General features: G+C 44.7%; 1 protein-coding gene across 5 annotated transcripts in view; it reads right to left on the bottom strand.

The window, feature by feature from the left end:
• The window catches only part of RIMBP2 (RIMS binding protein 2), a 332648-nt gene that overhangs the window by 117678 nt on the left and 202632 nt on the right, over positions 1-12338 (bottom strand). For all 5 annotated transcript variants that reach the window (XM_033220100.1, XM_033220104.1, XM_033220103.1 and 2 more), the window contains exon 3: positions 5228-5317. The gene's annotated coding sequence lies outside the window, so the exon portion shown is untranslated. The remainder of the gene's footprint in view (positions 1-5227; positions 5318-12338) is intronic.

The following is a 12338-nucleotide window of genomic DNA, read 5'->3' as shown; positions in this document are numbered from 1 at the left end:
TGGTCTAGAACAGTCTCCTGGATGTTCTCAAGAGCCAAATCAGTCTCCTACTAAAGGAGAAAGCGAACTCAGAGTGACAAAGACGACTCAGAGCTCTTCACTAAGACACACAATCAAAGAAAAAATGTCCCAGATGTTCAAGGTTAGCAGGCCGGACGATTCTTCCTTTGTCTTGATTAAACGCAAGGTGAAGAACAATTCCCTCTTATAAGATTGTTTTTAGAGAATAATAATCAGCTGCAACCCTGGGTTGGACACTCACCTTTCAGTCAAAAACTAAGCCTCACGAATCCCAAATATCTATGTGTGTCATCCTTTTAAACTTTCATAATTTTCTTACTAGAAAACAATGCTTCAAGAGGGAAATTGCTAGTAAGTTACATGGCTGACATTTCATACCAGTGTTTCCTAACTGTGCCTATACTTCTACAACCTTGGGTTTCTGGCCAGCAGGTAAGGGGATTCCCTAGGTTGTAGGAAACTCTGAACCATGCTACAGCGAGGTCAAAGGTCATGAACGTCATGACCTTCTAGTGCCGGCTCCAGAACGTCAGGTGCTGACGGGGTTTGAACGATTCCCCATGACCTGCTCACCACACACACACACAACAGCACACTAACCACCCCAGGCATCCGATCCAGACACTGGATTGGATGTTATTCTCTAAAAAAAATCTCATAAGAGTGAACTGTTCACTTTGATCCAGACACTGGACTCATTTCTATTTCAAAATACATTCTCGTGGCAGCAACAGTGGCACCAAGTGGAAGAGAAGCTTGAAATATTTGGCCTCAGATACTCAATGTGACGAAAACCTTGAACCTCAGACCTGCTACAGGAACAGTGGCCCAGCGTGGGGGGGAGGAAGCTCAACAGGCCCCTCCTAACCCAACAGAGAAGAAATTTGAATCATTTTCTCTGAAATCAACAAAAGGTTGGCTTTGCAGCCTCAAAAGCATCAAAGCATATTCTTTGCACTATGTCTTGGATCCCAGCTCATCGGTTCCTCCCACAAGGCTGCCTGCCTGAGAGAATTCAACACTCCAGACAGCCCAATACCACCGTTTGCGCCCAAGAACCAATCATTTCTGCACAGGGAAAAATGCTGACAACGCAGTCTCTTTGCATTCATAATTAAGAGCTCTGAGAATTAATTTCTGTCTCTTAATCAGTGCTACCGAAAAGCAGTTTGCAATTCCAAGCAAGAATCAGATAGAGGAACTGCTGATCGCCCAGTGTCTCCAGGGACCCAGAAGAGCACTGGTGTTTCTGCAGTTTTGCGTTGACGAGACGAGCTCACCCATGAGTCCAGAGGGAAGGTTGACGAGCTCACCCACGAGTCTGGAGGGACGGTTGAATGCTTCCATCAGCACAAACTCACCCCCACCCCTTCAACCTCCCCAGCTACCCTGGACCACAAAGATGCTTGGCCCAAGAGACAGTCTCTGGGGACTGCCACTCCCTCAATGCCTCCCATGCAGGAAGCCAGCCCAGGCACTTGGAAGGAAATCCAAGCTCCGCAAAGCAGGCTGCAGGACAGACCCGGAGTGCCCCTGCTGCCTCTCCCAAAGCACCGCTATTCCTGTCCACCCCGGGTGAGCTGCTGGGCTCTCTCAGACACCCCTGCGAAGCAGAAGCCAAGGCGAGCTCATTTCCTGTGCCTTGCAGCCTTGTTTAAAAGGCCAAGCTGAGAAGACAGCAGGGGGAGAAACTCAAACCTCAAGTGAACAAACAAAGCGGTTTGAATCCTATGGGAGCAGGGATGTCAGGCTGCACCATCAGCCGTCTAGGAAAGGAGGCTGCCGCTGTTGTGAGGGCTGAGCCCTGGGACCCCCACCTCTGCCGGCCTTTGCTGGCCTGGTCAATGCCTGCAGGGCTCAGCTCCAGCACCCCCGTGCCCCCACAGCTGGCATTGCCTCTCCAGGTGCAGGAGCCCAGCTCAGGGGCAGAGTGTGGACACATGCAGCTATTTTAGTCATAGGAAGAAAGCCATCCCGGGATCCAACCTCCCTGTGCCCAGCTCCCCACCAGCCCTGCTGTCAGCCTGTACTGGAGGCCTGAAACACCCCCATCTTTTTTATATTTTTCCTCCTATTTGAAGAAAAATACTCCTGGCCTAAGAAAGTCACTAAACCTTATGATGCATTCAGACCTCAGTGTGAGTAAGTGTATCAGAGCCTTTCCTGAAAGTGTAGGTTTGGAAAGTGGGGGCTGGTGGAAAAATGGGGAAAGCATACTAATTGGAGGGTCAGGATATATTAAAACACACCTTTTTTTTTTTTTTTTTCTTGAGATGGAGTCTCTCTCTGTCGCCCAGGCTGGAGTGCAATGGCGCGATCTCAGCTCACTGCAAGCTCTGCCTCCCAGGTTCATGCCATTCTCCTGCCTCAGCCTCCCGAGTAGCTGGGACTACAGGCACCCGCCACCACGCCTGGCTAACTTTTTGTATTTTTAGTAGAGATGGGGTTCCACCGTGTTAGCCAGGATGGTCTCGATTTCCTGACCTCGTGATCCGCCCACCTCAGCCTCCCAAAGTGCTGGGATTACAGGCGTGAGCCACTGTGCCCGGCCTAAAACACACCTTTTTAAGAAAAATTATGATGAAATACACATTACATTAAATTTACCATCTTAACTATTTTACGTGTAGCTACTTCAGTGGCATTAAGGACATTTGCACTGTTCCACAACTATCACCACCACCCATCTCCAGAACTCTCTATCCTCTTCCCCAACTGAAACTCCGTCCTCATTAAACAGCACCTCCCTATCCCCCCTCCACCCAGCCCCTGGCACCTCCGTTCTACTCTTTGTCTGTATGGCTCTGATGACTCTAGGAACCTCATACAAGTGGAATCAGACAGCGTTTGCCCTTTGGGACTGGTTTATTCACGCAGCAAAATGTCCCCAAGGTTCATCCATGCAGTAGCATGTGTCAGAGTTTCCTTCCCTTTCAAGGGTCAGTAATATTCCATTGTACACATATGCCACATGTTGTTTATTCACTCATCCGTCAGTGGAAATGTGGGCTAGTTCCACCTTTTGGCTACTATAAATTTGTAACATGTACATATATCATTTGAGACCCTCCTTTTCTTTTCTTTTTTTTTTTTTTGAGACTGAGTTTCGCTCTGTTGCCCAGGCTGGAGTACAATGGCATGATCTTGGCTCACTGCAACCTCCACCTCCCAGGTTCAAGTGATTCTCCTGCCTCAGCCTCCCAAGTAGCTGGGATTACAGGCATGCACCACCACGCCTGGCTAATTTTTGTATTTTTAGTAGAGATGGGGTATTCACCATGTTAGCCAGGCTGGTCTCCAACTTCTGACCTCCGGTGATCCACCCTCCTCGGCCTCTCAAAGTGCTGGGATTACAGGTGTGAGCCACTACGCCCAGCCCCCTTTTCAATTCTTATCCCCAGGATTGGGATTGCTGGATCATATGCAATTTTATTTTTAATTTTTTGAGGGACTTCCATACTGTTTTCTATAGTGGTTGCATCATTTTACATTCCCAGCAACAATGTGCAGGATTCCAGTTTCTCCACATCCTCATCAACACTTGTAATTTCCTGAAAAGCAAATCTTTAAAAAAATGGCCAAACGAGAGGGCAAGAAAATAAGTGTTAAATCAAGACACCTCTAATTTTTATATTTAATCACTAGAATTCAGTTATTCTTTAAAATATGCATTGTCAAAGCTGCAAAATTAACAGCTAAAACCACCCATCATTCAATAGATGTTGGCTGAGCACCTACTATGCATCCTGTGAAGGTGCAGGAGAGACAGTCATGGATGTGACAGAAAGTCCTCTGCAATGACCAGCCCACATTCTCATAGGAGACGGAGAAACATATAAGTGAAGACCCATGATAGACTAAGATAGCAAGAAAAGATACAAAGAACATGAAAACAGGTGTGGTCACATAGAGAAAAAAGGGATGGAGGGAGGGCCGTTAGAGTGGACGTTAGAGCCACAAATGCTCACCAGCAGGGAGGCGTAACCTGAGGCTTGAAAGGCAAGAAACTCCCAGCTGTTGAAGATGAGGGAGTAGAGTATTCTAAGCAGACACAACCATCAAATGCTCAGACAAGCTTAGGGATCCAAGGAACAAAAGTAAGTCAGAGGTGGACGGGGGTAGCAAGATGGACAGGATGGTGGCCACAGGGAGAAGCCTCAGTTTTATTTATGGAAGGCATTGGAAGGGTCAGAGGACTGCGTGATCCAGAGGGCATCACAAGATTACTCCAGTTGCCATAGAGAAAAGACCATAGGATGACAAGGGAGCTGGACAGGCCAGTTAGGAAATGGCTTTGGCATCTGGGAAAGAGAAGATGACCACAGTGGAGAGGAGGGGAGGAGAGCTGGGGCACGTCTGGCAGTGAGGTGGCTGGTTGGTGAGCTCCATGGTTTGAATGCATCCCCCAGATTTCATGTGTGGGAAACTTAATCCTCAACAGAGCAGTACTGAGAGGTGGGGCCTTTAAGAGGTGACTGGATCACGAGGACTCTGCCCTCATGAATGGATGGGTCCATTCATGGATTAATGGATTAATGTGTTAATTGACCAATGGGTTATCAGGGGAGTGGAACTGCTGGCTTAATAAGAAGAGGAAGGGAGCCCTGAGCTGGTATGTGAGCACACTCAGCCCCCTTGCCACAGGATGCCCTGCACCACCTTGGGATCCTGTAGAGTCCCCATCAGCAAGAAGGTCCTCACCAGATGCAGCCCCTCAACCTTAGGTTCTCAGCCTCCATAGCTTAAGAAATAGATTCCTTTTCTTTATAAAGTACCAAGTTTCAGATATTCTGTTAGAAGCAACAGAAAACAGACTCAAGCAGGGAGTTAGATTCAGATGACGTAAGATCAGCACCCAGGAGGCCCCAGCATGGAGGCTCAGGCAATCAGGAGTGGCCATACCATTCACTGGGGAGAAAGTGGTTTGGGAGAGTGGACACCAATGGGTTTGTTCTGCCTTGTTGTTAAAGATACAGGTGCCTAATAGACTTCCAAGCAGAGATAACCAGAAGACAGTGGATGAGACATTATCGGGTGCCTCGCGCGCTGGTCACGTGAAGAAGTGAGAGAGACCTGGCTCAGCCTCTCAGGCCACTCTCACATTGGTGTTCAGTGATTCCTCCCTGACCCTTCCCAGTCTTTCCTCCCTGGCCCAGCCCCCTCCCTCCAGGGCCCAAGATGGTCTGTGGATGGTGGTATCAGCTACCTTGTCATGCTGCCGGGCCCTTGTGGGAAGGCCTGCATGATGGGATCTCAGGCGATGCTCTCCCTGGGTGGCATCCTTCAGTTCATTTTCCTAGGACAAAAGGAAAGGACATGTGAGATGGTGCCCCAGTGTTTCGAGACTTGGTCGAGTGCAGTGGTTAGGAGCTCTGATTTGGAAATGAGACCCAATGTTGGGCACTGATTCTTCAGTCTATAAGCTGTGTATGAGTCGGGACTCATCTCTTTTTCCAAACCATAAGTTTCCAACTCTACAAAATGCAATCAGTTTATACTTTACGATGATTAGAATACAATACAATAATATATAGTAATCACTTAGTGTCTGTGTCCTAAAAAAGCAACAGCACTTCTCACCAACTGGAGTTGTTAATAAGCTTTGACCCATCCCTTTCACCATGAACACTGCTCCAAACATACAACCACAATAAACAATAGATAGAGAAAGGTTAGAAATATTTAGCCACTCAAAAATAAGATAAAGCTTTCTAAGGACTAAATGGCTAAAACACAATGTGGTGAGTGGAACTCCTGGAACCTTCTAGATTCAGAGTCCAAAAATAGGCAGGGAGAATTAAGAGTCCAGCTTTTTCAGGATATCCAAGATTCAGTGTATTCCACATAAGACAAGAGATATGAACTAAGGTCATCACATGACCCGAGGCAACAGTTAAGCCCCCAAAGAAAGCTGAAAATAATCCATCACCTCTGCTTAGAGCCAGAGCTTTTATGAGGTGATGCACCTAGAGAGGCAAGAGGAAGATGACCCATTTTTAGGCTCATTTTTAGGACTTGTCTTACTCTCTAATATCACCATGGCACAGGGACTCAGAGCTGCCAATAATAAAATCTAATTCAAGACTGGGAGCACCTAGGGTGCGGTACAGTAACTACAAATAGGTAAGACAGAGAGAGTGAGCACAGAGATGGGATTAAGAATCTCCCATTCCATTAGGATTGGTGGGGCGGAGCAAGATGGCCGAATAGGAATAGCTCTAGTCTCCAAATCCCGGCGCAAGCGACACAGAAGACCGGTGATTTCTGCATTTTCAACTGAAGTACTGGGGTCATCTCACTGGGGAGTGCCGGACAATCGGTGCTGGTCAGCTGCTGCAGCCCGACCAGCGAGAGCTGAAGCAGGGCAAGGCATCGCCTCACCTGGGAAGCACAAGGGGGAAGGGAATCCCTTTTCCTAGCCAGGCAAACTGAGACACACAACACCTGGAAAATCAGGTAATTCCCACCCCAATACTGCGCTTTAAGCAAACGGACACACCAGGAGATTATACCCACACCTGGCCGGGAGGGTCCCATGGCCACGGAGCCTCCCTCATTGCTAACACAGCAGTCTGCGATCTAATCGCAAGGCAGCAGTGAGGCTGGGGGAGGCGCGCCCGCCATTGCTGAGGCTTAAATAGGTAAACAAAGCCGCTGGGAAGCTCGAACTGGTTGGAGCTCACAGCAGCTCAAGGAAACCTGCCTGTCTCTGTAGACTCCACCTCTGGGGACAGGACACAGCTAAAAAACAACAGGGGAAGCAGCAGAGGCCTGTGCAGACCCGAACGACTCTGTCTGACAGCTTTGAAGAGAGCAGTGGATCTCCCAACACGGAGGTTGAAATCTGAGAACAGACAGACTGCCTGCTCAAGTGGGTCCCTGACCCCTGAGTAGCATAACTGGGAGACATCCCCCACTAGGGGCAGTCGGACACCCCACACCTCACAGGGTCGAGTACACCCCTGAGAGGAAGCTTCCAAAGTAAGAATCAGACAGGTACACTCACTGTTCAGCAATATTCTATCTTCTGCAACCTCTGCTGCTGATACCCAGGCAAACAGGGTCTGGAGTGGACCTCAAGCAATCTCCAACAGACCTACAGCTGAGGGTCCTGACTATTAGAAGGAAAACTACCAAACAGGAAGAACACCTATACCAAAACCCCATCAGTACGTCACCATCATTAAAGACTAGAGGCAGATAAAACCACAAAGATGGGGAAGAAGCAGGGCAGAAAAGCTGGAAATTCAAAAAATAAGAGCGCATCTCCCCCTGCAAAGGAGTGCAGCTCATCGCCAGCAACGGACCAAAGCTGGTCAGAGAATGACTTTGACGAGATGAGAGAAGAAGGCTTCAGTCCATCAAACTTCTCAGAGCTAAAGGAGGAATTACGTACCCAGCTCAAAGAAACTAAAAATCTTGAAAAAAAGAGTGGAAGAATTGATAGCTAGAATAATTAATGCAGAGAAGGTCATAAATGAAATGACAGAGATGAAAACCATGACACGAGAAATACGTGACAAATTCACAAGCTTCAATAACCCACTTGATCAACTGGAAGAAAGAGTATCAGCGACTGAGGATCAAATGAATGAAATGAAGCGAGAAGAGAAACCAAAAGAAAAAAGAAGAAAAAGAAATGAACAAAGCCTGCAAGAAGTATGGGATTACGTAAAAAGACCAAATCTACGTCTGATTGGGGTGCCTGAAAGTGAGGGGGAAAATGGAACCAAGTTGGAAAACACTCTTCAGGATATCATCCGGGAGAACTTCCCCAACCTAGTAGGGCAGGCCAACATTCAAATTCAGGAAATATAGAGAACGCCACAAAGATACTCCTCCAGAAGGGCAACTCCAAGACACATAATTGCCAGATTCACCAAAGTTGAAATGAAGGAAAAAATCTTAAGGGCAGCCAGAGAGAAAGGTCGGGTTACCCACAAAGGGAAGCCCATCAGACTAACAGCAGATCTCTCAGCAGAAACTCTACAAGCCAGAAGAGAGTGGGGGCCAATATTCAACATTCTTAAAGAAAAGATTTTCAACCCAGAATTTCATATCCAGCCAAACTAAGTTTCATAAGTGAAGGAGAAATAAAATCCTTCACAGATAAGCAAATGCTTAGAGATTTTGTCACCACCAGGCCTGCCTTACAAGAGACCCTGAAGGAAGCCCTAAACATGGAAAGGAACAACCGGTACCAGCCATTGCAAAAACATGCCAAAATGTAAAGACCATTGAGGCTAGGAAGAAACTGCATCAACTAATGAGCAAAATAACCAGTTAATATCATAATGGCAGGATCAAGTTCACACATAACAATATTAACCTTAAATGTAAATGAACTAAATGCTCCAATTAAAAGACACAGACTGGCAAACTGGATAAAGAGTCAAGACCCATCAGTCTGCTGTATTCAGGAGACCCATCTCACATGCAGAGACATACATAGGCTCAAAATAAAGGGATGGAGGAAGATCTACCAAGCAAATGGAGAACAAAAAAAAGCAGGGGTTGCAATCCTAGTCTCTGATAAAATAGACTTTAAACCATCAAAGATCAAAAGAGACAAGAAGGCCATTACATAATGGTAAAGGGATCAATTCAACAGGAAGAGCTAACTATCCTAAATATATATGCACCCAATACAGGAGCACCCAAATTCATAAAGCAAATCCTTAGAGACTTACAAAGAGACTTAGACTCCCATACAATAATAATGGGAGACTTCAACACTCCACTGTCAACATTAGACAGATCAACGAGACAGAAAGTTAACAAGGATATCCAGGAATTGAACTCATCTCTGCACCAAGCAGACCTAATAGACATCTATAGAACTCTCCACCCCAAATCAACAGAATATACATTCTTCTCAGCACATCGCACTTATTCCAAAATTGACCACATAATTGGAAGTAAAGCACTCCTCAGCAAATGTAAAAGAACAGAAATTATAACAAACTGTCTCTCAGACCACAGTGCAATCAAACTAGAATTCAGGACTAAGAAACTCAATAAAAACTGCTCAACTACATGGAAACTGAACAACCTACTCCTGAGTGACTACTGGGTACATAACGAAATGAAGGCAGAAATAAAGATGTTCTTTGAAACCAATGAGAACAAAGATACAACATACCAGAATCTCTGGGACACATTTAAAGCAGTGTGTAGAGGGAAATTTATAGCACTAAATGCCCACAAGAGAAAGCTGGAAAGATCTAAAATTGACACTCTAACATCACAATTAAAAGAACTGGAGAAGCAAGAGCAAACACATTCAAAAGCTAGCAGAAGGCAAGAAATAACTAAGATCAGAGCAGAACTGAAGGAGATAGAGACACAAAAAACCCTCCAAAAAATCAATGCATCCAGGACTTGGTTTTTTGAAAAAATCAACAAAATTGACAGACCGCTAGCAAGACTAATAAAGAAGAAAAGAGAGAAGAATCAAATAGACGCAATAAAAAATGATAAAGGGGATATCACCACGGGCCCCACAGAAATACAAACTACCATCAGAGAATACTATAAACACCTCTACATAAATCAACTAGAAAATCTAGAAGAAATGGATAATTTCCTGGACACTTACACTCTCCCAAGACTAAACCAGGAAGAAGTTGAATCCCTGAATAGACCAATAGCAGGCTCTGAAATTGAGGCAATAATTAATAGCCTACCAACCAAAAAAAGTCCAGGACCAGATGGATTCACAGCTGAATTCTACCAGAGGTACAAAGAGGAGCTGGTACCATTCCTTCTGAAACTATTCCAATCAATTGAAAAAGAGGGAATCCTCCCTAACTCATTTTATGAGGCCAACATCATCCTGATACCAAAGCGTGGCAGAGACACAACAAAAAAGAAAATTTTAGACCAATATCCCTGATGAACATCGATGCAAAAATCCTCAATAAAATACTGACAAACCGGATTCAGCAGCACATCAAAAAGCTTATCCACCATGATCAAGTGGGCTTCATCCCTGGGATGCAAGGCTGGTTCAACATTCGCAAATCAATAAACATAATCCAGCATATAACAGAACCAAAGACAAGAACCACATGATTATCTCAATAGATGCAGAAAAGGCTTTTGACAAAATTCAACAGCCCTTCATGCTAAAAACGCTCAATAAATTCGGTATTGATGGAACGTACCTCAAAATAATAAGAGCTATTTATGACAAACCCACAGCCAATATCATACTGAATGGGCAAAAACTGGAAAAATTCCCTTTGAAAACTGGCACAAGACAGGGATGCCCTCTCTCACCACTCCTATTCAACATAGTGTTGGAAGTTCTGGCTAGGGCAATCAGGCAAGAGAAAGAAATCAAGGGTATCCAGTTAGGAAAAGAAGAAGTCAAATTGTCCCTGTTTGCAGATGACATGATTGTATATTTAGAAAACCCCATTGTCTCAGCCCAAAATCTCCTTAAGCTGATAAGCAACTTCAGCAAAGTCTCAGGATACAAAATTAATGTGCAAAAATCACAAGCATTCTTATACACCAGTAACAGACAAACAGAGCCAAATCATGAATGAACTTCCATTCACAATTGCTTCAAAGAGAATAAAATACCTAGGAATCCAACTTACAAGGGATGTAAAGGACCTCTTCAAGGAGAACTACAAACCACTGCTCAGTGAAATCAAAGAGGACACAAACAAATGGAAGAACATACCATGCTCATGGATAGGAAGAATCAATATCGTGAAAATGGCCATACTGCCCAAGGTTATTTAGAGATTCAATGCCATCCCCATCAAGCTACCAATGACTTTCTTCACAGAATTGGAAAAAACTGCTTTAAAGTTCATATGGAACCAAAAAAGAGCCCGCATTGCCAAGACAATCCTAAGTCAAAAGAACAAAGCTGGAGGCATCACGCTACCTGACTTCAAACTATACTACAAGGCTACAGTAACCAAAACAGCATGGTACTGGTACCAAAACAGAGATATGGACCAATGGAACAGAACAGAGTCCTCAGAAATAATACCACACATCTACAGCCATCTGATCTTTGACAAACCTGAGAGAAACAAGAAATGGGGAAAGGATTCCCTATTTAATAAATGGTGCTGGGAAAATTGGCTAGCCATAAGTAGAAAGCTGAAACTGGATCCTTTCCTTACTCCTTATATGAAGATTAATTCAAGATGGATTAGAGACTTAAATGTTAGACCTAATACCATAAAAACCCTAGAAGAAAACCTAGGTAGTACCATTCAGGACATAGGCATGGGCAAGGACTTCATGTCTAAAACACCAAAAGCAACGGCAACAAAAGCCAAAATTGACACATGGGATCTAATTAAACTAAAGAGCTTCTGCACAGCAAAAGAAACTACCATCAGAGTGAACAGGCAACCTACAGAATGGGAGAACATTTTTGCAATCTACTCATCTGACAAAGGGCTAATATCCAGAATCTACAAAGAACTCAAACAAATTTACAAGAAAAAAAACAACAACCCCATCAAAAAGTGGGCAAAGGATAGGAACAGACATTTCTCAAAAGAAGACATTCATACAGCCAACAGACACATGAAAAAATGCTCGTCATCACTGGCCATCAGAGAAATGCAAATCAAAACCACAATGAGATACCATCTCACACCAGTTAGAATGGCAATCATTAAAAAGTCAGGAAACAATAGGTGCTGGAGAGGATGTGGAGAAATAGGAACACTTTTACACTGTTGGTGGGATTGTAAACTAGTTCAACCATTATGGAAAACAGTATGGCAATTCCTCAAGGATCTAGAACTAGATGTACCATATGACCCAGCCATCCCACTACTGGGTATATACCCAAAGGATTATAAATCATGCTGCTATAAAGACACATGCACACGTATGTTTATTGTGGCACTATTCACAATAGCAAAGACTTGGAATCAACCCAAATGTCCATCTGTGACAGACTGGATTAAGAAAATGTGGCACATATACACCATGGAATATTATGCAGCCATAAAAAAGGATGAGTTTGCGTCCTTTGTAGGGACATGGATGCAGCTGGAAACCATCATTCTTAGCAAACTATCACAAGAAGAGAAAACCAAACACCGCATGTTCTCACTCATAGGTGGGAACTGAACAATGACATCACTCAGACTCGGGAAGGGGAACATCACACACCGGGGCCTATCATGGGGAGGCGGGAGGGGGGAGGGATTGCATTGGGAGTTATACATGATATAAATGACGAATTGATGGGTGCTGACGAGTTAATGGGTGCAGCATACCAACATGGCACAAGTATACATATGTAACAAACCTGCACGTTATGCACATGTACC

Source organism: Trachypithecus francoisi, unplaced genomic scaffold, assembly GCF_009764315.1.
Source record: "Trachypithecus francoisi isolate TF-2019V2 unplaced genomic scaffold, Tfra_2.0 Lachesis_group11, whole genome shotgun sequence".
In the NCBI taxonomy this organism is placed as follows: domain Eukaryota; kingdom Metazoa; phylum Chordata; class Mammalia; order Primates; family Cercopithecidae; genus Trachypithecus; species Trachypithecus francoisi.
This window is presented reverse-complemented; position numbering and strand designations above follow the sequence as displayed.